Source organism: Magnolia sinica, chromosome 15 (genome assembly GCF_029962835.1).
Source record: "Magnolia sinica isolate HGM2019 chromosome 15, MsV1, whole genome shotgun sequence".
NCBI lineage: Eukaryota > Viridiplantae > Streptophyta > Magnoliopsida > Magnoliales > Magnoliaceae > Magnolia > Magnolia sinica.
In genome coordinates, this window is record NC_080587.1 from 63,613,056 (window position 1) to 63,637,522 (window position 24,467).

The 24,467-nt window shown below is 43.0% G+C and overlaps 1 non-coding gene across 1 annotated transcript; it reads left to right on the top strand.

Moving 5' to 3' along the window:
- The first annotated feature begins 5,620 nt into the window (after nt 1-5,620).
- On the top strand, nt 5,621-5,727 carry LOC131228341 (small nucleolar RNA R71). The gene has a single exon (XR_009162847.1). It is a non-coding gene; the product is annotated as a small nucleolar RNA R71 (small nucleolar RNA).
- The last annotated feature ends 18,740 nt before the right edge of the window (nt 5,728-24,467 follow it).

The following is a 24,467-nucleotide window of genomic DNA, read 5'->3' on the forward strand; positions in this document are numbered from 1 at the left end:
ATTGTAATGACCTTGGAAATTTTGTGCTAATCTTTCCTTAGTAGTTGCTTTTGGGGTCATTAGCGCTATACTCGATTGCTTGTGAAATTCGCATCAGTTACTTTAAATTGTATCTGCATGGCTCAAAACTTATAGATTAGTTAACGTTACGTTACTCTGAAATCTGAGATCCATCGCTAAATCCAGTTGTTCTGGGGAATTTTTGGAAGATCTGGATCGGACCTGGACCGCGCGTCGAAAGTCCGATGGCGATGATCTTAGGCTGTTGCGGTCACCAAGTTGAGCTTGACCATCACCTCGAAAATCAAGTCCATGTGACGTTCTGGGTCGATTTGTTTGAGCTCGGAGTGAAGAGTGTGAGAACGGTTGGATAATTAATAAGTTTTTATGAAATCTGAGTTGTGTCGCTTGCGCGACGATTTTAAGCTATCTGACCGTTGGATTCTGACCCAATTTCACCCTCTGATCAGGGAAGGTGGCCCAGGCATATCCTTATGCTTGTGGACCTGATCGAGATTCCGTGACCGTTGAATTGAGTGTGGTCCGCCACGGCTGATCTGAAGAGCCGGTCGGTATGAAAACTCAACTTGACCTAGATCCATGGTCAATGAGCTTAAGTCCGACCTTTTGTGTTATAGGCCCACCAGAAGTGCTTCGTTGGATCGTAAGAGACAGGTTTTGGTTATACCCTAAGTATACCTTGACCCTGGGGTTATTTTCATCAATTCGAGGCCTATTTATAGTCCTTAAACCCTAGCTCTCTTTTCCATACGAATTTTCTCTAACCCTAGCTTGGAAAGAGAGTGGAAAAGAGAGAGATAGTGAGAGATAAGTTGGTGAATCATCTTGGATTCTTCCTTGTTCTTCTTCATCCTTGAACCTTCACTTTGAATCGTTATTCTGACGGTTCTGAGTTCATTTTGGGGTAAGTTAACCTAACCCTAATCCATGTTGGAGCTTAGATTAGTCTTGGTGTTGTTGTATCTCATTTCTATCCTTGTTTTAGGGTATTCTATCGCCGTTGACGAAGACAACTCGTTTAAATCAGTTCGGTGTTTCTTTCCTTGCTTAAGGTGCGGACTTTAAGTGTATAGGTTATGGTTTTCAAGGCTTTCAATGCCAGTTAATGATTTATTCTTGTTATGGATGCGATTTCACATGCCAAATGTTGTGTTTACGTTGCTTTCCTGATATGCATGTGTTATATTAAGATTTGTGTATTCTATGTGTATGTATAAAGTACCGTATACGTATAAAATATGCACTTATGTTTGCCATGATTATTTGTCATGTATGTATGTTATATGTATGTGTGACAACTCCTTGGTAAAAGGAATTGTCCAAATGCATGTATTCCAACATACGTCATGTATGTTGTATCTTGTATGCTAAGTGTTTGTAGAAATGCATGAATGATCTAAAGTGTAACTTATTACACTAATTGCGGGCATTGAGAAGTGATTCTCAACACTCCTATTGATGCGCATGATTTTCTTTATGCAAGTTACATTCCATGTTATTTAAATTCAAGCATTACTTGTGCTTACATTTATGTTAAGTTGATATTTCTCAAGTGCTTGTACCATGATTTGAGTTGTTGTTCCATTACTGTCCTACATTTAATATGATTACCTGTTGTAGTGTAACGTGTTTGAGACTATGCATTAGTCCAGGAAATCGGTAATCTGCTTTAAGATCGTGGTTGAGGTTGCTTTCGCCACGTAGGACGTATTAGACGAACCCGAGCCGTATTAGAGTTGGCGGCAGTGGTTTGGCCACGCGGAGTGTTTGTGCACTCTATGTCACTCAATTCAATGTCCTCTCGTGTTAGTCGAGTTCGTCAAGTAACCCGATTGTCCGATGTATGTTCACTATGTATGGACGCTACTGCTTGAATCTAGGGTACCGAACTTACCAGTGAAATCCTAATAACCATGGTACCTTGATCCGCTAAGACTCATGAGCCGGACATGGTGGTATGGGACACCGTGGTCGAGCTGTCGGCCTACGCTGGGGTGACGAGCCTCCCCGTAGTGATCAGTGAGCAACTAAACTTGTGAGCCGATTATGGTGGTATGAGACACTATATTCGTGCTATCGGCCTACATTGATTGGTGACGAGCCCTTTGTAGTGACCTCGAGCATACCTGGATACCGCAATGAGGTGACGAGCCGAATTGTGGTAGTAAAGGTGTGAAAGGCATGCATTGATTGGTGACGAGCCCTTTGCTACGACCTCAAATATATGATCGTATGAGATGTCTAGGATTGACGACCCTAGTACGGATCACTTTTTGGATGGTGACATGAGGAAGGTATCTTAGCTTCTCAATCCTGCTGTATGAAATGGACTAATAACAACTTGGTAATCATATCCATGCACCGCATTTGCATGTGCTTTGTAGATGTGGCGCACTTTGAGGTGGTGTCATGCGTAACGTAAGATGAAGACGCTGAGGGTGTACGCGTGAGGGCACGCATCATATTGCATACATCATTGCATTAACAAGAGTACTTAGGACTTGTTTAATTATTCTGCTTTATCATTACTGTTTGATTGAACTGATAACATGTTAACCAGTGCCTTATTGTTCCACTGAGTTGATCACTCACTCCCACGTTCTGGGGCGGTGTTAAACACCCACCAGATTCTGTCTTAGGTTTTGATGTTACAGATGTTGATGCGACTTCTGAGGCAGAGCGGGAGATGGATGATGATGAGGCTGCCTTCTCTTATATGCAGTTTTCAGACGGGTTCTAGCGAGCCTTGGTCTGATGCGCGGGATGCTGGGATTATTTTTGGAAATTTAAATGATGTAACTTGATACTTATAATTTTGTTAAATAACACTTTCATACGACTTGGCTTGTATATGTACTTTAGGGATTTACACTTGTACACATATTTTTCTATAAGTCTTCCACTTGCTTTATTCACTTATCCCTGAATCGTATCTGTGTTTTGGCTTAATCTATTCCATGTTTTATGCACTAATACAGCCAACATACATCCATCATTAAATATGTTGCATAAGTGTGTTTTGGAACTCGGGAGCTGAGTTATGCTTGACCCCCAAATTTCAGGGCGTTACAAAAATATACTTATTATACATCGCTGAAAGGTGGTAGGGGCATTACGTAGTCCGAATGGCATCCTTCAGTAAGCAAAGGTGTCATAGGGACATGTAAATGTGGTCTTTTCCTGATCTTCAAGGGCGATCTCTATCTGATTGTAGCCCAAATACCCATCAAAGAAATAATAATAAGAATGACCAGTTAACCTTTCCCAATGAAGGGCAAAGGAAAGTGGTCATTCCTTGTGACGGTATTCAACTTCCTGTAGTCAATGTACATTCTCCAACTAGTAGTAACTCTAGTTGGCATTAGTTCATTATTGGCATTGGCTACGATGATGATTCCGGATTTCTACCTCCTGAGTTGGACTCACTCATTGACTATCAGATATAGGGTATATGATACCCACATCCAATAATTTAAGAACTTCGGCCTTAACCACTTCTTTCATGTTTAAATTTAATCTACGTTGTAATTACCGAGAGGTCTTTGCATTATCCTCAAGATAAATGTAATGAGTACAAATCAAGGGGTCAATTCCCTTGAGGTCCGTAAGCGTTCATCCAAGGGCTCCCTTATGCTCAATGAGAGTAGATATGAGCATACTCTCTTGTTCTTTCTCTAGGTGGGCAAAAATCACCACCGGGTATTCTCATCTTGACCTAAATATGCATATTTTAAATCAGAGGGCAAAAGTTTTAGGTCAAACTTCTGTGGCTTGAGGTTAGACGGTAGAGGCACTTCATCGGTTTGGGGCAACTCTTCAAATTGTGGCCTCCACCGGTTAACTTCAAGTACCGGCACAACATCAAGCATGGCACATGTCTCCCTAATCATGTCATCATCAAAATCATGGGAGTGGGCCAAGCACGTCTCTAGAGGGTCAGAGGATAAAGTTAAAGGTGTTCTATCTTCCATGAAAGTGTCAATCATGTTAATGTTGTGGAAATCATCATCATCCTCTAACCGTATGCCTGTGTTGAAAAAGATATTCATTTCTAATGTCATATTTCAGAAAGACATACTCATGACACCATTCCTACAATTGATAATTGTGTTTGAGGTGGCAAGAAATGGGCGACCAAGAATGATAGGAATCTGAGCGCTCATGTTACCGATGGGTTCAGTATCCAGGATGATAAAATCTACAGGGTAGTAAAATGTGTCGACTTGGAGCAATACATCCTCAATTATCCCTCTTGGTATACGAACAGAGCGATCAACAAGTTGTAGTGTGGTTAGGGTGAGTTTTAATTCACCCAAACCTAATTATTTGTATAGCGAGTATGGAATCAGATTGACGCTCGCTCCTAAGTTAAGAAGTGTGTGCTCAATTTGATAGTTTTCGATTACACACGATATGGTTGGCCTACCAGGATCCTTGAATTTCTACGGCACATCTTGCTTTAGGATGACACTTACTTTCTCAGTCAAGAAGATTTTCTTTTAAATATTCTGCCGTCTTTTGGTCGTACATAAGTCTTTCAGGAATTTGGCAGATGAAGGTATTTGTTTCACGAGATCAAGTAAAGGAATGTTAACCTTTACTTGTTTCAACACCTCTAAAATATCCTGAGAGTTAGAGAGAGATTTTGGTGCAACCAACCATTGGGGAAATGAAGCAACCGGCTTCCCTTGAGGTTCTAGTTCTAATTCCTGTGGAGCATGGCTAGATTCATCATCTCTATCCACTTCCAGGTCCTTAGGCTTTTCTGCCCTAACCGGAATGGTTTTGTCAATGATCTTCCCACTCCTAAGAGTGGCGATGGATTTAGCTTATTCCATCTGATTTGAAGAGCTAGGGTCACTAATTTCATATTGTTGTTTGGGATTGGGGAGAGGTTGAGCAGAAGCATCCCCTTTCCTCCACTTGTTAATTATGACTCTATCCTTTGAATAGATGATGCAAGCGTTCCTAATACTATATGGATATTATGGAACGTTTGTGCTGAATTCTGATTAAGTAGCTCTTGTTCTCGAATATATTTTTGAACCGGATTCTCTTGAGGTTTCCCTTGATTTGGAGTTTGATTGAAGAAACCTTGAAGAGTAGTCATTTGTCCATTCCTCCAACTGAAGTTTGGATGATTTCTCCAACTAGGATTGTATGTATTAGAGGTAGGTCCATTTAAAGATCTTTGATAATTATTTACGGCATTGGATTGCTCAGTCAGTACCTCTTAAAAGGCAGATATAGTTAGACACTTTCAGTTGTGTGACTGTTACAACCACAAATACCGCAAACAACTTCCTTATCCTTATCCTTCTTTAATTCCATGGCCTCGAATTTCCTTATGAGATTAACCACTTTAGCATTGATATCATCATCAGAAGATATACTCCACCCCTTTCCTTTGATTGAGTGTGCCTAGAAGTGGTACTTGATTGTATCCCATGATTGTACGTTTTCAGCAAGTCTATCCAAGTAGTCCCACACATCATCGACATTTTTATTCATGAATTCCCCATTATACATTGTCTCAACCAATTGGCGCATGGAAGATGTCAGTCTATCATAGAAAAAGTGTGTAATACGCCACGTTTCAAAACCATGTTGTGGGTATGAACTGATAAGACCCTTAAACCTTTCCCAACATTGGAAGAATGTTTCATCCTCCTTTTGGGCAAAGTTCATGATTGATTTTCTAAGGGTGTTTATTTTATGATGTGGAAAGAATTTCTTTATGAACTCCCTTTGCATATTATTCTATGTGCCAATAGATCTAAGATGTAGTGAATGCAACCACATCTTAGCTTTTCCTTTTAAAGAAAAGGGAAAGAGTTTCAGCCCGATTGTGTGCTTCGATACGTTTGGAAAATATAAAATGGTTATGATCTCATCTAAATCTTTCAGATGTAAATATGGATTTTCTGATTCAAGCCCACGAAATTTAGGAAGGAGTAGGATTACCCCTGGCTTGATATCCATATGTCCCATATTCTTAGGAAAAACCATATATGAGGGCGTGCTTACCCTCGCCGGTTGTAAATAATCTCGTAAAGTACGAGGTAGTGGTGTTTTATACACCTCATTTTCATCCTGGATGTCCTCCACCCTAGGTTGGGATAGAAGAGGTTGGTTTTCAACCATCACTTCAATTAACTCAGGGGATCTCGAGCGGTGTCTAGTCCTGCGATGGATAGTCAACCCCTCAACCAATCCTCCTTCAGTCAAGAGACGTCGAGTATTGTCACGAACCCACTTGGACATGAAACACTCGCAGCCCTCAATTCAAATTCTAAACCTAAACCTAAAGGAAAGAAATAGAACGCTAGAAATAGAAGGAGAAGGGTTAGAAAGAGGTTACCAAATTGGAGTCCCTGAGTTAGATCCTGCAAAACAAAACAAAACAAGTTAGTTTCTAAAAATAGAAAGTCTAAGAATAGAAAGTAAACTATTTTCTTTTCTTTTTTTTTTTTTTTTAAAGGAAGAATTCTAAAGATGGTTAGAAATAGAAAGTTTCTAAAAAGGAAAATTTTCTAAAACTAGAAAATAGAATGTTACTTAAAGGAATAATCTAAATCTAAAACAAGAAAATAGAAAATTTCTAAAAAAGAAAGCCTTGAATTAGAAAATTTCTAAAACTAAAACCCTAATTCTAAAAATAGAAAAAGTTGACAAATTAGAAAGGGATTACCAAATTTAGAAGTTTATGTCAAGATCCTACAAAACAAGAAAATTAGGTTAGTTTCTAAAAATCAAACAAAAAAATCCTAACCTAATGATTAGAAAAAAAAATCTAATTTTAACCTAATTCTAAACTAATTAATCTTAGAAAACGTAACCGTCAATCCTCGGCAACGGTGCCAAAAACTTGTTCACACTCCAAGTATAGGGTTGTGATGTAGTAATAATCTCGGTAAGACCGAAGTCGAATCCACAGGGACTGAACCTTGTACGTATTCTGAAAATAACTCAAACTAGAATTAGGCGAAGATGTAATCTAAATCAGAAAGAATTAAGAGAGTAATGATGAATTATTAACTAAAACTTGAAAAATCTAAAGGTGAGAAACTACGGATTCAGAGGATCTACTTGTAGAAATCAGGGAGATCTACGCTTGATTCATGAACTCAATTGGACTTCAAGTCTTATCTTCATCCAGTTGGAAGATATATCACTAAAGCTCAATCTGAACTTCCTTCGATCTAGTTTTCAAAGAGATGAGAGGTATAAGAATTAGAGATTATTTCATCACAAAACCATGCCCATGAGACAAAGTAAACAACATATTTAAACTAATCCACAACCAATTAGAAAGATATATGAATGTTAGGAGGGATTCCATCATCTAACCATGTGTAAGGCCCGTATCATGGTCCGTACCATTCCGTAGGCTTCCGCAGTCCTCCCGGTCGAATTTCGGCAACCCTCGACCTGTATTTGACGTTTACGCGTGACACTAAGCCGAGTCCTGCATACCGAAGTTGGCTCTACCTGAAACTTGTATCTTAGCGACCGCGCCGTCGCCGCGGTTCCAACCCGTGACTCGCGCATCGATCCAATACCCAGGTTAGAATATGTGAGCGCGTTCATTCCGAAGAAACGCTACACATTGCGAATTTCGAGAGAATCTTTACAACCTATCCCATCAATCAATAAATAAATCAATCAATCAATGTCAAGTACATATCCTATCATAAGTACCAGTCAAGTACAAACAACCCATCTCTCTCCCATTCTCAAAGTCAACTCTCTCTCTCTCTCCACCCATCCCTTTCTTACAACTCCATCACTCTACCCTTCACCCATCATCTCATTCCTTTTCACCCATCACTTCTCTCTCCCTCTCATTTCTCTCTTCACTCCCAAGTAAAAAAAATAAAAAAATCCAACGTCCAACTCCCCAAGCTCTCTTTCAAAACTAAGTGTGGACCACTTTCCCACCCTCTCATCTCCAATCTCAATCATTTATTCTTCATTAACCTCTATCAAAATTGAAGGCACGGAGCATACAAGTCCAAGGAGCTAAAGAAGAAGGCCGATAGGTGGGTGATCCACCGTTGATTTCAAATTTTAAGGCCCACTTGATGTGGGACCCATTGATGCATGCATTGTATTGAGAGGACCCATTAGTGGCGGGGTCCCTCTCCTTCACGTCTCTTTTTTTCTCTATGTCTCTCTTGTATGTTGTAGAGGTGTGTGGCCCACCTGGTGTGTGTGTGCGGCCCACCATGACGTATGTGGTACATCCATGCTGTCCATGCGCCGGATCCACCTTATTGGACTATCCAGCGGGTGGGATTGCTGCCCATCCGTCTGGATAGACTTGGATGGAGGAAAAACACAATTATCAGTTGAATCCAGAGCGGGTGGGCCACACCACGTGGACCCGCCTTGATGCTATTGTAAGACCCGTATCCTAGACTGTACCGTTCCATAGGCTTTCGCAGTCCTCCCAGTCAAATTTCGGTAACCCTTGACCCGTATCTGACATTTGAGTGAGATCCTAAGCCAAGTCCTGTATATTAAAGTCGAATCGACTCGAAACTTGTACCCTTACGACCGCGCCGTCGCCGCGACTCGCGCACCGATCCGATACCCAGGCTAGAAGATGTGGGCCCGCGTTCATTTCGAGAAAAATACCAAGCGTGCGAATTTCGAGAGAATCTCTACAACCTATCCTATTAATCAATCAATGTAAAGTACAAGCCATACCTAAGTACAACAACCCATCCCTTCCCATTCCTAAAGTCAACTCTCTCTCTATCTCTCTCTCTCCACCCATCCCTTTCTTACAACTCCATCACTCCACCCATCACCCATCACACCTCATCCCATCCATTTTCACCCATCACTTCTCTCTCTCTCTCATTCCCTCTCTTCACTCGCAAGCAACCCAAAACACCACATGTTCAAGCCCTCCCAAGCTCTCTCAAATCATCAAATGTGGCCCACTTTCTCACCCTCTCATCTCACATCTCAATCGTTCATTCGTCATCTACCTCTATTAACATTGAAGGCAAGGAGCTACGGAGGCTAGGGGATCAAGGAGGAGTGTAATAGGTGGGTGATCCACCGTTGATTCTTATTTTAGGGCCCACTTGTTGGTGGGACCCATTTTGATATATTAGATGTAACCATGAGGGGCCCATAGTGGCGGGATCCCTCTATCACTATCTCTCTCTCTCTCTCTCTTTCTTTGTATGATGATGATGATAAAGGGGTGTGTGGCCCATCTGGTGTGTGTGTGTCCCACCATGAAGCATATATTTTATCCACGCTATTCACCTTCATGTGGGACCCACCTTACGGATGTGTTGGATCTACACCGTCTAGCCCGTTAGTGGGCCTGGATGGAAGGAAAAACACAAATATCATGTTGATCCAAGTAGGTGGGCCACATCCATGTGGGACCCACCATGATGCTTGTGTTGTTTCTGCACCGTCCAGCGTCCAAGGACGCTAGACATGGCGTTACAGTAAAGTGTGAACTGGACTGTGGTGTATTGGCGGCAAAACACAAATATTAGCTTTGGTTGAAAGCTTTTGGGTGGACTACTCATGCAGGCCCCACCTTAATGCATGGACCTAATCCAAGCCGTCTATCCCATTCCCCTACTCATTTTAGGCATTGAGCCGAAAAATGAGGCCAATTCGATTATCTGGCGGGCCATAGCATAGAAAACAGTGGTTTTCACCATTAAAATTTACTCTGATCTTTTTACATACCGAAATATGCTAGATATTGGGCTTGTTTGGCTTGTCTTGAGCCATAGGAGCCAGTGGACGGGGTGGATTCTACTGATGTAGGCCCCACCTGGGAAAAACCACTGAAAAACTCCCTTTTTCAAAAAAAATTTATATATAAACAGCGGCGTCTACTGCTGCTGCTGATAGAGGACGCGTAGCGTCCTATGCTGATTGCGTGGGCGGATGGGCAGGTCCCAGCCATGGGCCCCACTGTGATGTGTGGGAACATCAACACCATGCATTTTGATGGGGCCCCTTACGGCAGTGGGCCCTCCAAAAATCAACCGTAGGTGAAGCTCAAGTGGCCCACACGGTAGGAAACAGTGAGGGCTGAGCATTTGCCATTGGAATCCTTCTGTTGTCACAGAAGTTTTAGATCATATGAAATTTGTTTTTCTCTACATTCGAGTCCGTGTGACCTTACCAACAGATTGGAGGGTAATTAAACATTATGGTGGGCCCCACGTGGGACCCACTATGATGTATGTGTTGCATCCAAACCGTCCATACATGTGGGACCCACCATCAGCCGTCCGTCCAGCGTCTCTGAACGCTGGGTGCTGACAGCGCTGACACTCCCACTCCCTCTCACACACGCACACACGTATACATATATATGATAATATATTTTATATAATTATATAATATAATATAATATTTTATATAAATATCAGGTGGGTCTGGCGTACCAGGTACAACCCCACCATGATGCTATGTTGTATCCCTAAAGTCCATCTGTGCGTGGACGTGGGACCCACCATAGATGTATGCATTTTATCCATCCGTCCATCTGGACGGTGGCATCAGGGACCCACCACTGATGGATGTACTGCATCCAACCGTCCATCCATTTGGCTAGTCTGTCTCAAGGCTTGAGACTGAAAATAAGGCAGATCTAATATCAAGTGAACCACATTACATAAAATAGTGGGAAGAACGTCCACCATTGAAAACCCTTTTGGGTTACAGGGTCTTGGTCATGGACCAATGTGATATTTGTTTTCCCTTTACATCCAGGACTTTGTGACCTTATGAATAGTATGGATGGGAAATAAATGCTATGGTGGGCCTTCTAAATTTTTAACCGTGAAAATCATTATCACCACTGTTAGATGTGGAATGGTCCAGTTGATCTCTTGATAAGATTCATTTTTTTTTTATATACTCTATACTGATCTCTAAAGTAGATGAATTGTGTTGTAATCAGCCCATTCGACTCAGCATATTTGATTCAGCCCATTCGACTCGGCCTATTCGACTCGGCCCATTGATTCGACCCATTTGACTTGGCCTATTTAATCCAGCCTATTGACTCGACCCATTTGTATCGGCCCATTTGATCGACCCAATTGACTTGATCCATTTGATTCGACCCAATTATATTGGCCCATTTGATCGACCCAATTGACTCGGCCCAATTGATTTGGCCCATTTGTACCAGCCCATTTGATTCGGCTCATTTGATTTGATCCGTTGATACAACCCGATGTTATATACATTGGTCCATGAGTGAGGCCCAATGTGATGTGTATATGCCCCATAAGCGAGGCCCATGATGATGTGTATTAGACCTTTGTATGAGATCGTGGACCTATTATACGATTGACCCTTTGAACGTCATTTCTTGGGAGCAATGTTGGTTAAAGGTCCACATTGATGGGCAATGATGGTTAGATGCCTACATTGTGACCTTCCCTTAGGCCTTGTTAGGCCATCCCTCATCATTATCTCATGGGTTAACCCTAATCAGTGGGCCCCATTCGCCATAGATTGATGGTTTTGCACTATTAAGTCTGATATAACCACGACCGAGGGCTGATCTTTATATTGTGGTTCAATCGGCTATTCATATATGGACCCTGCCTTGCTTATACGCCAATTATTGGTGTGGATTATCGAGACTGATTCCGATTATTATCAAGGCCGATTCTGATTATTGAGGTTGATTTCGATTGTTGAGGCCAGATATCGAGGCCGAATTGCCAAGGCCCATTGTGATGTATATGCGTCCCATATTTGAGGTCCATTCTAATGAGCATTCGGCCTCGGCTTAATGTATTTGAGGCCTATGTAATGTATGTGAGGCCTATGTGATGAGGCCCATTGTGGTGCATTTGAGGGCCAGGCGATAGAGCCCGTTGTGTTGTATATTAGGCCCATGTGAGAGGCCCATCGTGATGTATATTAAACTCTTGAGTGAGGCCCATGGTGTTGTATATTAGGCTCTTGTGTGAGGCCATGGGTCCACTATATGTTAGGCTTTATGCGGGTCATTCATTGGAGGCAATGTTGGTTAAATGTCCACATTGCCAGGGCCGATTGTCGATGCCAGTTATTGATACAAATTATGAGTATGTGACAACATATCATCATGATACATGCCTACACGCATCATCTGCATGTTTGTTATGAGATGTAGTTGACCATTACATATGTCATTGGGCAGGTTGTTATAAGACTCCCTGATAGGCGGAGATTGTCTCACATGAGCGCACGGTATGTACAGGATTGATGCATGACTAGATTGTATGACTCATGCATCTGGCATTGTGTGTTGTGATTACTGTACGCCCTAGTGACATCAGGGCCGTAGCCTCCACAGGCATATCGTGGATGGCCAGATGGGACACCGAAAATATGTTATTAGCATCGGGCTGCCATAGATGGCCCTGGATGAAAATCCCTAAACCCTCTTGGTACTAGAGGATGCTCCAATGTCAAGACTGAGTGGATATATATGAGTGCATGAGGGCCGTATACCAGTAGGCCGCAGGAGGGGGTTTGGCCTTACTCGCTTGAGGGAGTAGGCATAACTAGGCTGAGTTTGACCGGCTCATGAATGGGTCCACTATCGATGTGCCGGGTAGATATTGGACAACTACTAGCCAGGCGGATAGTGAGGTATTTTTCACTTACCCGGTTGTGCGTTTGATGGGGTGGCAAGCCGGTATAGAGTGTACTAGACCCCGGTGATGATCCCAGAGATGAACAGTACTGATATGTTAATTTATTGGGTAGGAGTTGCATACTCATTCATTCATTTATTCACTATCCACTCGGGTTGGTGGTGTGCAACTATTTGTTACGTGTGCCTATGCAATGGTAAGGATTTCGGTTGGGGCGCATGACTAACCTGAGATCAGGAGTTTACTACATTGAGTCTGACTATCCAAATTTAGGTATGGGACTGGTTTAGATAGAAGTTCCTTATGATGGACCCCATAGCATGCGATACTACGTACTATCATCCCAACTTCACACTCCAGTATGGTCATTCCATTCGCACCGCATATTGCATTACATCTGTGGATTATGGTATTTTGGGTTACTATGTTTCTGTATTTATATGGTCTTGATACGACATCTGATATTTGATTCTTTATGACTCCTCATTTGCATAGTCGATCTGTATTACATAATCTGATATTGTTTGACTTATGGACTTGTCAGTATTTTCGCTTACTCTGATATCATATGATTCATGATCTTACTTGTATTTTTTGACATTGTGTGATTGTGACGTTGGAGTTGTGTGCTTGACACTTATCTTGTGTACACACTTTCACCACCCTCTAAGCTTTTTATAAGCTTATGCATAATAGATGCGTACAGGTGACACCAGGATGCAGCCGTAGCTTCACTGCAGTGGGAGTGTGCAGTCGAGCTTCAGGAGTTTTCGTTATCATTATCTTGTATTTCCCTTCATGTGCATTGTACTTTAAAGTTGTTGATCATAGTGGATCTTGTGATGGTGTTCTTGTGGTTATTGTTCATGGGTTATGCTCATTACGAATCAAATTGATATTAAAAATCCTCCTTGTAGGATCCCATGATTGGAACTTAGTATTTGGGTGCTGGGAGCCGAGAATGGGGTACTAGGAGGCTGTCAGCGTCGGATTCGGCAATCGAGAATCTTTTGAGCCCAGTTTCCAAGTTTGGGGTGTGACAGCTATGACCCCCCTCACCGTCCAGATCCCTGGACTATGTAATATTCAAAGGGAGGTAACTGCCCAGCGTCCAGTAATCTAGACGCTAGACTATTTTATAAATAATAATAATAATAATAGTAATAATAATAATAAAATAAATAAAATCTATAAATAATATAATATATATATATATATATGTGGGAGATGGCCACCATGTGGGACCCATGTGGATCTACACCGTCTAGATGGATCTGGATGGTGGATCTGGGCAGCCACTCCCCCTTAGATATATATATATATATATAATATGTTAAATTATATTTAAGTATATATTATATTATATTATATGTTATGGTGGGCCCACGTGGGACCCACCAGATGTATCTTTAATATACATATATGTATGTTGTGGTGGGGCCACATCCACGTGGAAGCCCACCTTGCTGCATTTATCCAGAGCCATCCATCTATTTGACGTGCTGGGCCACGCTCCTGGACCCCACCATTGTAAGACCCGTAACCTAGCCTATACTGTTTCTTAGGCTTTTGCGGTCCTCCTGGTTGAATTTCGGTGACCCGCGACGGGTAGACAACAATTACGCACAATCCTGAGTTGTATCCTATATTTTAGAGTCGGCTCGACCCGAAACTTGTACCCCAGTGACTGCGCTGTCACCGCGGTTCCAACGCCGTAACTCGCACACCGATTTGATACCCAAGCTAGGAGATGTGGACTCGCGTTCATTTTGAAGAAACGCCGCGCGTTGCAAATTCTGAGAGAATCTCTACAACATTCTCATCCATCAATCAATTAATCAAGTCAAGTACACACCATACCTCAAGTACTAACAACCCATACTTTTTTTTCCAAAGTCAACTCTCTCTCTCTCTCTCTCTCTCTCTCTCCACCCATCCCTCTTTCACACAAATTTCAACCCAACCCATACCTTTCCATTCCCATCCCTTACAATAACCATTCCATCCATCCCTTTCATCCATTATTTCCATCTCTCTCTCTCTCTCTCTCTCTCTCTCTCTCTCTTTCGATTTTGCTGGAACACCCATTACACATGTAGGGACGACCCTGACCGTCCAGTACGTGGGACGACCTTGCTGTCCACCCTACCGGATTGTCGGACCAATTGGGCCGTTTAGATGATTGGAAAACACCAATATCGGCTTGATCTTTAGCCATGTGGACCCCGCATGGACCCCACTGTGATGTATGTATTTGATCCCCGTCGTCCATCCACGAGATCATGATCCAGTGGGCCAAATGGGCAGTGATTTGCTCCATCTGCTGCTGTCCAGCAGTAGGCATTGCTGTCAGGTAAATGCAAATATCAGCTTTGGCCCAGGACGGTGGGCCACACCGACGTGGACCCACTTGCTACACATGTGCAGTACCCACATCGTCAAGCCATCCGGACCATTGAAAGGTCTGATGCCAGATGGGCCAGGGCCATTGAACGGCCTGCTGTCCAGTAGCTGATATCAGCTTGTAAAAAAATAAAATAATAATAATGATAAATAAATGAAATAAAATAAATAAATAAATAATCACATCGGGCCCACATGATCTTCGTGTTAAATGTACCCACCGTCCAAAGGCTAGGACGGTGGGCCTGCTATGGCACATGTGTGTTATTCAAACCATCCAGTATGAGACAGTGCTGGATGCACCACGTTGCACGTGTTACATCCAAACCGTCCATCCCTGGGACGGAAGTGGGTGGCCACTTTGATGATGTGTTGTAAGTCCACCATCCACATGTGGGACGTGTGGACCCCACCATGATGGATATATTTATCAGCACCGTCCAACCAGTCCTTGGAGCCCACTGATGTATGTTTTGTCCATGTTGTCCACACGTGGACAGTGTGGCCCTCATGATGCATGTGTTGTATCCATACCATCCAACCTTTCGTAAAGACCGTTTTATGGTTGTGCAAGAGAATGAGATAGATGTAAATTTCATGTGAGGCCCACCATGCACATGCTGCACGTGTGATGGGACCCCACTGAAATGCATTTCATCTAGCCATCCATCCATTTTTTTCAAATTATTTTAAGGGCTGGCCCACCTTGATTGTATGCATTTTACCCAACCGGTCCATCTGGCTGGGGTGGATTGGTGGGCTGGCCCATCTCCTGGGCGACCCATGCCTTGGTGGGGCCCACTGTGATGTTATATTTGGGCCCGCACTGCCCTGGGGGCTAGCCCAAATACCAGGCAAGCTCATCATCAATTGGGCTAGCAGTTAGCAAATTTGCTGTGTGTAGCATGATGTATATGTTTCATCCTTGCCGTTCACCCATTTTGTGGCCCACCTGATCTACGTATTTCATCTATACCGTCCATCTGCTAGATGCTGGGCCAGCAGCCCAGACGTCCAGCAGCGTGCAGATGCCGTATGTCGTTAGCGAGTTATGTGGACCACTATGTTGTACATGTTTCATCTATGCCGTCCACTTATGCGGCCCACCTTGTGTTGTGTTATATACTCGTACCATCCATCCACGTGGCCCCCACGTGGTGTATGTATTTGATCCAAACTGTCCATGTGGTGTGGCCCATTGATGTGGCCCACTTGATGTATATGAGGCCCATTTTGAGGCCTATGTGGTACAACCCACTTGATTATATGAAGACCATGTGATGCGGCACACTTAATATATGAGGCCCATTGGTGCGGCCCATTGATGTGGCCCACTTGATGTAATGAGGCCCATTTGCTGAGTATACGAGGCCCACCTGTTATGTATATTAGGCACATGTGATGGGGCCCACCTGTTGTGTGTTAAGGCCCATGGGTTATGACCCATTGTGATGTATTTTTAGCCCATATGTGTGGCCCATTGAGTTGCATATGTGGTCCTGGAATGAGGCCCATGTGATGTATTTATGGCCCATGTGCAAGGCCCACCTTTTGTGTATTTGAAGACCATATATTCTGGCCCTTGAATGAGGCCTGACTTAATGTATTCATGGCCCATTGTGATATATTTCTAGCCCATATGATAAGGCCCATTGTGATGTATTTCCAGCCCATATGGCAAGGCCCGATGTGATGCATGAGAGGCCCATGGTTATGGCCCATTGTGATGTATTCGAAGCCCATGTCATACGGCTCACTGAGTTGTGTATTAGGCCCATGTCATGTGGCCCATTGTGTTGTATATTAGGCTCGTGTGAGCGGCCCAATTTGATGTATATGAGGCCCATGGTGAGGCCTGATGTGATATATATATATGTGGCTAAGGAGTGAGGCCCAGTGTGATATATGTGAGGCCCAGATGGCGAGGCTCGATATGATGTGTGAGAGGCCCATGCGATGTAGCCCACTTGATGTATATATGGCCCTTATGTGAGGCCATGAGCCCACTATATGTTTGGCCCTATGTGAGCCACTCCTTGGGAGCAATGTTGGTTTGTAACGCCCTGAAATTCGGGGGTCGAGCATAACTCAGCTCCCGAGTTCCAAAACATCACTTATACAACATATGTAATGATGGATGTATGTTGTCTGTATGAGTACATAAAACATGGAATAGATTAAGCCAAACTGTAGACATAATCCAGAGATAAGTGAAAGTCGCAAGCGGAAGACTTAAAGAAATACATGTGTACATGTGCAAGTCCCTGTGATATGTATGCTCTGCCAGGTCATAATTACAAGTGTTTATCTTCAAAATACAAGTATCAAAATGAAATTATCTATTCCAAAAGAAAACCCAGAATCCCCATCGATCGGGACACGACTCACATGAACCCGCTTGAGAACTACATAAAAGAAAACGCGTCCTCAACATCCTCGCACTCCTGCTCTGCCTCAGGGGTCGCGTCATCATCTGTATCTAAGACAGAGTCTGGTTGGTATTGAAACACCGTCCCAGAATGTGGGAGTAAGTGATCAACTTAGTGGAACTATATAGTAAAAGTCACATGATATCAAATCAATCAAGCAGTAATGATAAGGCAATACAATCAACACATCCTAAGTACTCTTGTTAATGCAAGGATGTATGAAGAAATGATGCATGCCCTCACCTGCACTCCCTCAGCGTCTTCATCTTACGGTACGTATGACAACCTCCCGTAGTGCCAACGACTCTTACGCACATGCAATGCGGTGCATGAACATGATTACCAAGTTGTTATTAGTCCTTTTCATACAGTAGGATTGAGAAGCTAAGGTACCTTACTCATAACAATTTCCAAACAGTGATCCATTCTAGGGTCGTCAGTCCTAGACAATCTCATACGATCATATGGTTCTAGGTCGTTGCAAAGGGCTCGTCACCAATCAATGCACGCCTATCATACCTTAGTTACTACTCTAAGGCTCGTCGCCTTAATGCAGTATCAAGGTATGCTCGAGGTCACTACAAAGGGCTCGTCACCAATCAATGTAGGCCGACAGCACGAATATAGTGTCTCATACCACTATAATCGGCTCACGAGTCTGGTGTGCTCACTAGTCACTACAGGGAGGCTCGTCACCCCAGCGTAGGCCGACAGCTCGACCACGGTGTTCCATACCACCATGTCCAGCTCATGAGTCTTAGCGGATCAAGGTACAACGGTTAACGGGATTGCATCGGTAAGTTTGGTACCCTAGATTCAAACAATAACGTCCATACATGGTGAACATACATCGGGACAATCGGGTTACTTGACGAACTCAACTAGCACGAGTGCACGTTGAGTTGAACGACATAGAGTGCGCAAATACTCCGTATGGCCAAACCACTGCCGACAACCCTAATACGACTCGGGTTCGTCAAACACGTCCTACGTGGCGAAAACAACTTCAGCCATGAACTCAAGGTCTGTTACCGATTTCCTGGACTATTCATAGTCCCAAGCATATTCAACTATAATAGATATTCATATCAACAATTTAGAACAGTAATGGAACAACAATTCAAATCATACAGTATGTGAGCATTTGAAGAATATCAACTTAACATGAATGTACATATAAGAAATGCTTGAATTTAACCAATCAAGGAATGTAAATTGCATGTAGGAAATCATACACACCAATAGGAGAGTTGAGAATCTCTTCTCAACGCCTGTAAATAGGATAATATATTACATATTAGATCATTCAGACATTTCTACAAACACTTAGACTACATATTCCAACATACATAACATATGTTGGTGATACACACATTTGGACAATTCCTTTTGCCAAGGAGTTGACACACATACAACTAGCACAAGTACACGACAATTAATCATGGCAAACACATGTTCGTATTTTATACGTATACGATACTTTCTACATACACATAGAATACACAAATCTCAATATAACTCAAATATATCCGGAACGCAATATAAACTTCGCATTTGACATGTGAAATTTCACCCACAACAATACTAAACCATTATCTGACATTGAAAGCCTTGAAAACCATAACCTATACGAATATAGTCCGCACCTTAAACCAGAAAAAGTGCACCGATCTGATTTAGACGATAAGTCTTCGTCAACGGCGACTAGATAACCTAAGGCATGAATAGAAATGAGCTACATCAACACTTAGACTATTCTAAGCTCCAAAATAGTTTAGGGTTTGATTGACTTACCCAAGAATGAACTTAGAATCGCCGGAATAACGATTCAGAAGTGATGGTTTAGGAATGCAGAGTAACAAGGAAGAATCTCACGATGATTCACCAACTTCTCTCTCACTTTCTCTCTCTTTTCCTCTCTCTTTCTTAGCTAGGGTTAAGGAAATTCGTATGGAATAGAGAGTGAGGGTTTTAAGGTCTTTATATAGGCTTAACATTGATGAAAATAGCCCCAGGGCCAAGGTATACTTAGGTTATAACTAAATCAGGTCTCTCTCGATCCAACGGAGCGCTTCCGGTGGTCTTTTTTCCACGTGCGGTCGAACATATGCTCACTGACCATGGATCTAGGTCAGACTAAGTTTTTGTACCAATCGGATTTACAGATCAGCCGTGGCGAACCAAACTCAATTCAACGGTCACCGAAACTCTATCAGGTCCACCGGCACTTTGACATGCCTGGGCTATCTTCCCTGATCCAAGGGTGAAATTGGGTCAGAATCCAACGGTCAGATAGCTTAAAATTGTCACGCAAGCGACACGACTCAGATTTCATAAATCATATTTAATTTCTCACCGTTCTCACACTCTTTACTCTGGACTCAAATAAATCGACCCAGGACATCATCTGGACTTATTTTTGAGGTGATAGTTAAGCCCAATAAGGTGACCATAAATGCCTAAGATCATCGCTATCGGACTTTCGACGCGCGGTCCAGGTCCGATCCAAAGATTCCAAGTACTCCCAAGAGCAACTGGATTTAGCGTTGAATCCCAGATTTCAGAGTAACATAGCGCTAACGATTCTACAGGTTTTGAGTCATGCAGATCAAATTTAAAGTGATTGATGCTAATTTCACAAGCAATCGAGTTTAGCGCTAATTAACCCACAAATAACTTCTAAGAAATTTGAGGTAGTACTCGGGTCTTTGCACGAAATTTTTTAGGTCATTACATAGTTGAATGTCCACATTGATGGGCAATAATGGTTAGATGTCCACATTGTGATCTTCCCCTTAAGCCTTGTTAGGCCCATCCTCACCGATTCTGATTGTCGAGGCTAATTTCGATTGTCGAGGCCGATTCCTATTGTCTAGGCCGATTTCGATTGTCGAGGCCGATTGTCCGGGCCAATTCCGATTATCAAGGCCGATTATCGAGCCTGATTCCGATTATCAAGGCCAATCTTGATTGTCAAGGCGAATTGTTAAGGCCGATTCTGATTTCGATTGTTGAGGCCGATTTCGATTATCGAGGCTGATTGTTGAGGCCGATTCCGATTTCAATTGTCGTGGCCAATTCCGATTATCGAGGCCAATTTCGATTATCAAGGCCGATTCCAATTATCGAGGTCAATTCCGATTGTCAAGGCCGATTCTGATTATCGAGGTCGATTCCGATTGTCGAGGTCGATTCCGATTGTCGAGGCTGATTTCAATTGTCGAGGCCGATTCCGATTGTCGAGGCTGATTTCGATTGTCGAGGCTGATTCCAATTATCGAGGCTGATTCCAACTATCGAGGCCGATTCCGATTATCGAGGCCAATTTCGATTGCCGAGGATGATTATCGAGGCCGATTCCGATTATTGAGGCCGATTCTGGTTATCGAGGCCGATTTCGATTGTCGAGGCCGATTGTCGAGACCTAATGTGATGTGTACGCGGCCCGTATTTGAGGTCCATTGTGATGTGTATTCAGCCCGTATTTAATGCCCGTTGTAATATATATGAGGCCTATGTGATGAGGCCCATTGTGGTGCATTTAAGGGCCAGGCGATGGAACCTATTGTGATGTATATTAGACCCATGTGAGAGGTCCATGGTAATGTCTATTAAGCTCTTGAGTGAGGCCCATGGTGTTGTATATTAAGCCCCTGTGTGAGGCCATGGGTCCACTATATGTTAGGCTCTATGTGGGCCATTCCTTGGGGCCAATGTTGGTTAAATGTTCATATTGTCGAGGCCGATTGTTGATGCCGGTTATTAATACCGATTATGAGTATGTGACAACATAGCATCATGATACATGCCCATATGTATCATCTGCATGTTTGTTATGAGATGTGATTGACCATTGCATATGTCATTGGGCAGGTTGTTATGAGACTCCCTGATATGCGGAGGTTATCTCACATGAGTGCACGGTATGCGCAGGATTGATGTATGACTGGATTGTATGACTCATGCATCTTGCATTGTGTGTTGTGACTACTGTACGCCTTAGCAATATCAGGGTCATAACCTCTACAGGCATATCGTGGATGGTCAGATGGGACACCGAAAATGTTTAGTTCTAGCATATGGGCGCCATAAATGTCCCTAAGTGAAAATCTCTAAACCTCTGTGGCTTGGAGACGCCCCAACGTCGAGACCGAGTGGATATATATGAGCGCATGAGGGCCAAATACTAGGAGGTCGCGTCTCCTACTGTGTCATGGTCGGTTGGGAGGGGGTGTGGCCTTACCCACTCGAGAGTAGGGGGCATTGCTAAGCTGAATTTGACCAGCTCGTGAATGGGTCCACTATTGACATGCCAGGTAGATATTGCCTGACTACTGGCCAGGCGGATGGTGAGGTCCCTTCCACTTGCATGGTCGGCATTAGTGGGTGGCTATTTGCATGTAGAGTGTACTAGACCCCGATGATGATCCTAGAGAGAAACCATACTAATATGTGGACTTATCGAGTAGGAGTTGCATATTCATTCATTCATTCATTCACTATCCACTCGGGTTGGTGGTGCGTAACTAATTGTTGTGTACCTTTGTAATGGTAAGGATTTTGGTTGGGCACACGACTAACCTGAGATCAAGAGTCTACTACATTTAGTCTGGCTATCCAAATTTAGGTATGTGACTGGTTTGGATAGAAGTCCTTTGTGATAGACCACATAGCTTGCGATACTAAGTACTATCATCCCGAGTTCACTCCAACTTGGTCATTTCATTTACATCGTATATTGCATTGTATCATCAGCATCTGATATTTAGTTTACTGTCCCCGCAGTGCATAGTTGATATACATTGCTTCATCAGTATATGATATTATTTTTATTATATTTTTTCATCGCATAGCCTGGACAAGGCTAATGGTATTTATGGGCCTATCAGCATATTTTCGCATTACTCTGATATCGTATGATTTATGATCTTGCCAGTATTTCTGATATTGTATGATTATGGGCTTATCAGTATTTTCGCTTATTCTGATTACTCTGATATTGCTTACTTGGCACTTACCTTGTGCACACATTTTCACCAGCCACTAAGCTTTCTATAAGCTTATGAACGATAGATGCGTGTAGGTGGCGTTAAGTTACAACAGCGTTAAGCTTGGAGTGTGCAGCGGACCTCTGGAGCTTAGATTTTGTCATATGTATTTCCTTTTCAGCACTGTATTCAAATGTTTATATTAGTGGATATGTGATGATGATGTTGCCTTTGTGACTTGGGTAAACTTATGGTTATGCTTATTACGAGTTAAATATAAGTTGAAAAATCCTCCTTGTAGGATCCTAGGATCGAAATCTAGCGTATGGACACTGGGAGCCAAGAATGGGGTACTACGAAGGCTGTCGGCACCGGATTCGGCGATCAGAAATTTTGTGAGCCCAATTTTCGAGTTTGGGGCGTGACAACCATGATGTACGTGTTGTATCCCAACCGTCCACCTATCTGGCGTGCCAGGAACAGCCCCACCATGATGGATGCTTTCCATCCAAACCGTTCATTCATTTGGTGGGCAGCCATGCGTGTGGCCCCTACAATGATGTTATGCTTTATCCATGTCGCCCATCAGTGGGCCCCATGACGTGAATAGTCCTGTGGGGCCACTGCTGTATGTGTTGCATCTAAACCATCCATCCATTTGGCAAGACCGTCTCAAGGCTTGAGACTAAAAATAAGACTAATCTAGCTATCAAGTGGACCACACTGCCATAACAGTGAGGATTAAACGTCTACCATTGAAACCCCTTTTGAGTTACAAAGTCTTGGACCAATATGATATTTGTTTTTCCTCTAAGTTCAGGTCTTTATGACCTTATGAACTGACCGGATGGAAAATAAATGCTTTGGTGAGACCTCTTAATTTTAATAGTGGGAATCACTATCACCATTGTTATGTGTGGTAGGGTTCAGAGGATCCTTTAGATATGATTCTTTTTTTTTTGAATAATGCTCTAATATAATCTCTAACAATAAAATGAATTATGTTGATTGGTCCATTTGATTGACCCATTCAACTCGGCCCATTTGATTCGGCCCATTTGTATCAGCCCATTTGATTCGGCCCCTTTAGTCGGCCCAATTGGTTCGGCCCATTTGTACCGACCCATTTGAATTGGCCCATTGATTCGGCCCATTTGATTAGTCCATTTGATGCAATTGAGGCCCACGATGATGTATATCAGGCCCTGGTGCGAGGTCGTGGGCCCACTGTATGTTTGGCCCTATGTGGGCCACTCCTTAGGAGAAATGTTGGTTAAAGGTCCACATTGATGGGCAATGATGGTTGGAGGTCCACATTGTGACCTTCCCTTAGGCCTTGTTAGGCACATCCTCATCATTCTCTAGTGGGTTAACCCAAATGCTTAGGCCCCATTGATTTTAATTGATCCATCATCAGCCATCCATCTATGGACCCCGCCTTACATCGAGGTAGATTATCGATGCCGATTGCCGATACCGGCTACCGTTGTCGATTATGAGTTTGCGATAGCATAGCTTCATGATACATGCTCATACGCATCATCTGTATGTTTGTTATGAGATGTGATTAGCCATTTCATATGCCATAGTGCAGGTAGTTTATGGGACTCCTTGATAGGCGGAGTTATCCCACATGAGCGCACGGTATGCGCAGGATTGATACATGATTGAGTTGTGTGATACATGCACTTTACATTTGTGTGATCGTGATTATTGTATGCCCTAGCGACATCAGGACCGTAGCCTCCACAGCCACATCGTGGATGACCGGATTCAATACCGAAAATACCGTTTCTAGCATCGGGGCACCATAGATGTCCCTGGGTGAAAATCCCTAAACCCGATGGTATTAGAGGATGACTCCAACGTCGAGACCGAGTGGATACATGAGCGCACGAGGGCTATATAATAGTAGGCCGCGTCTCCCACTGTGTCGTGGTTGATTGGAAAGGGGTGTGACCTTACCCGCTTGA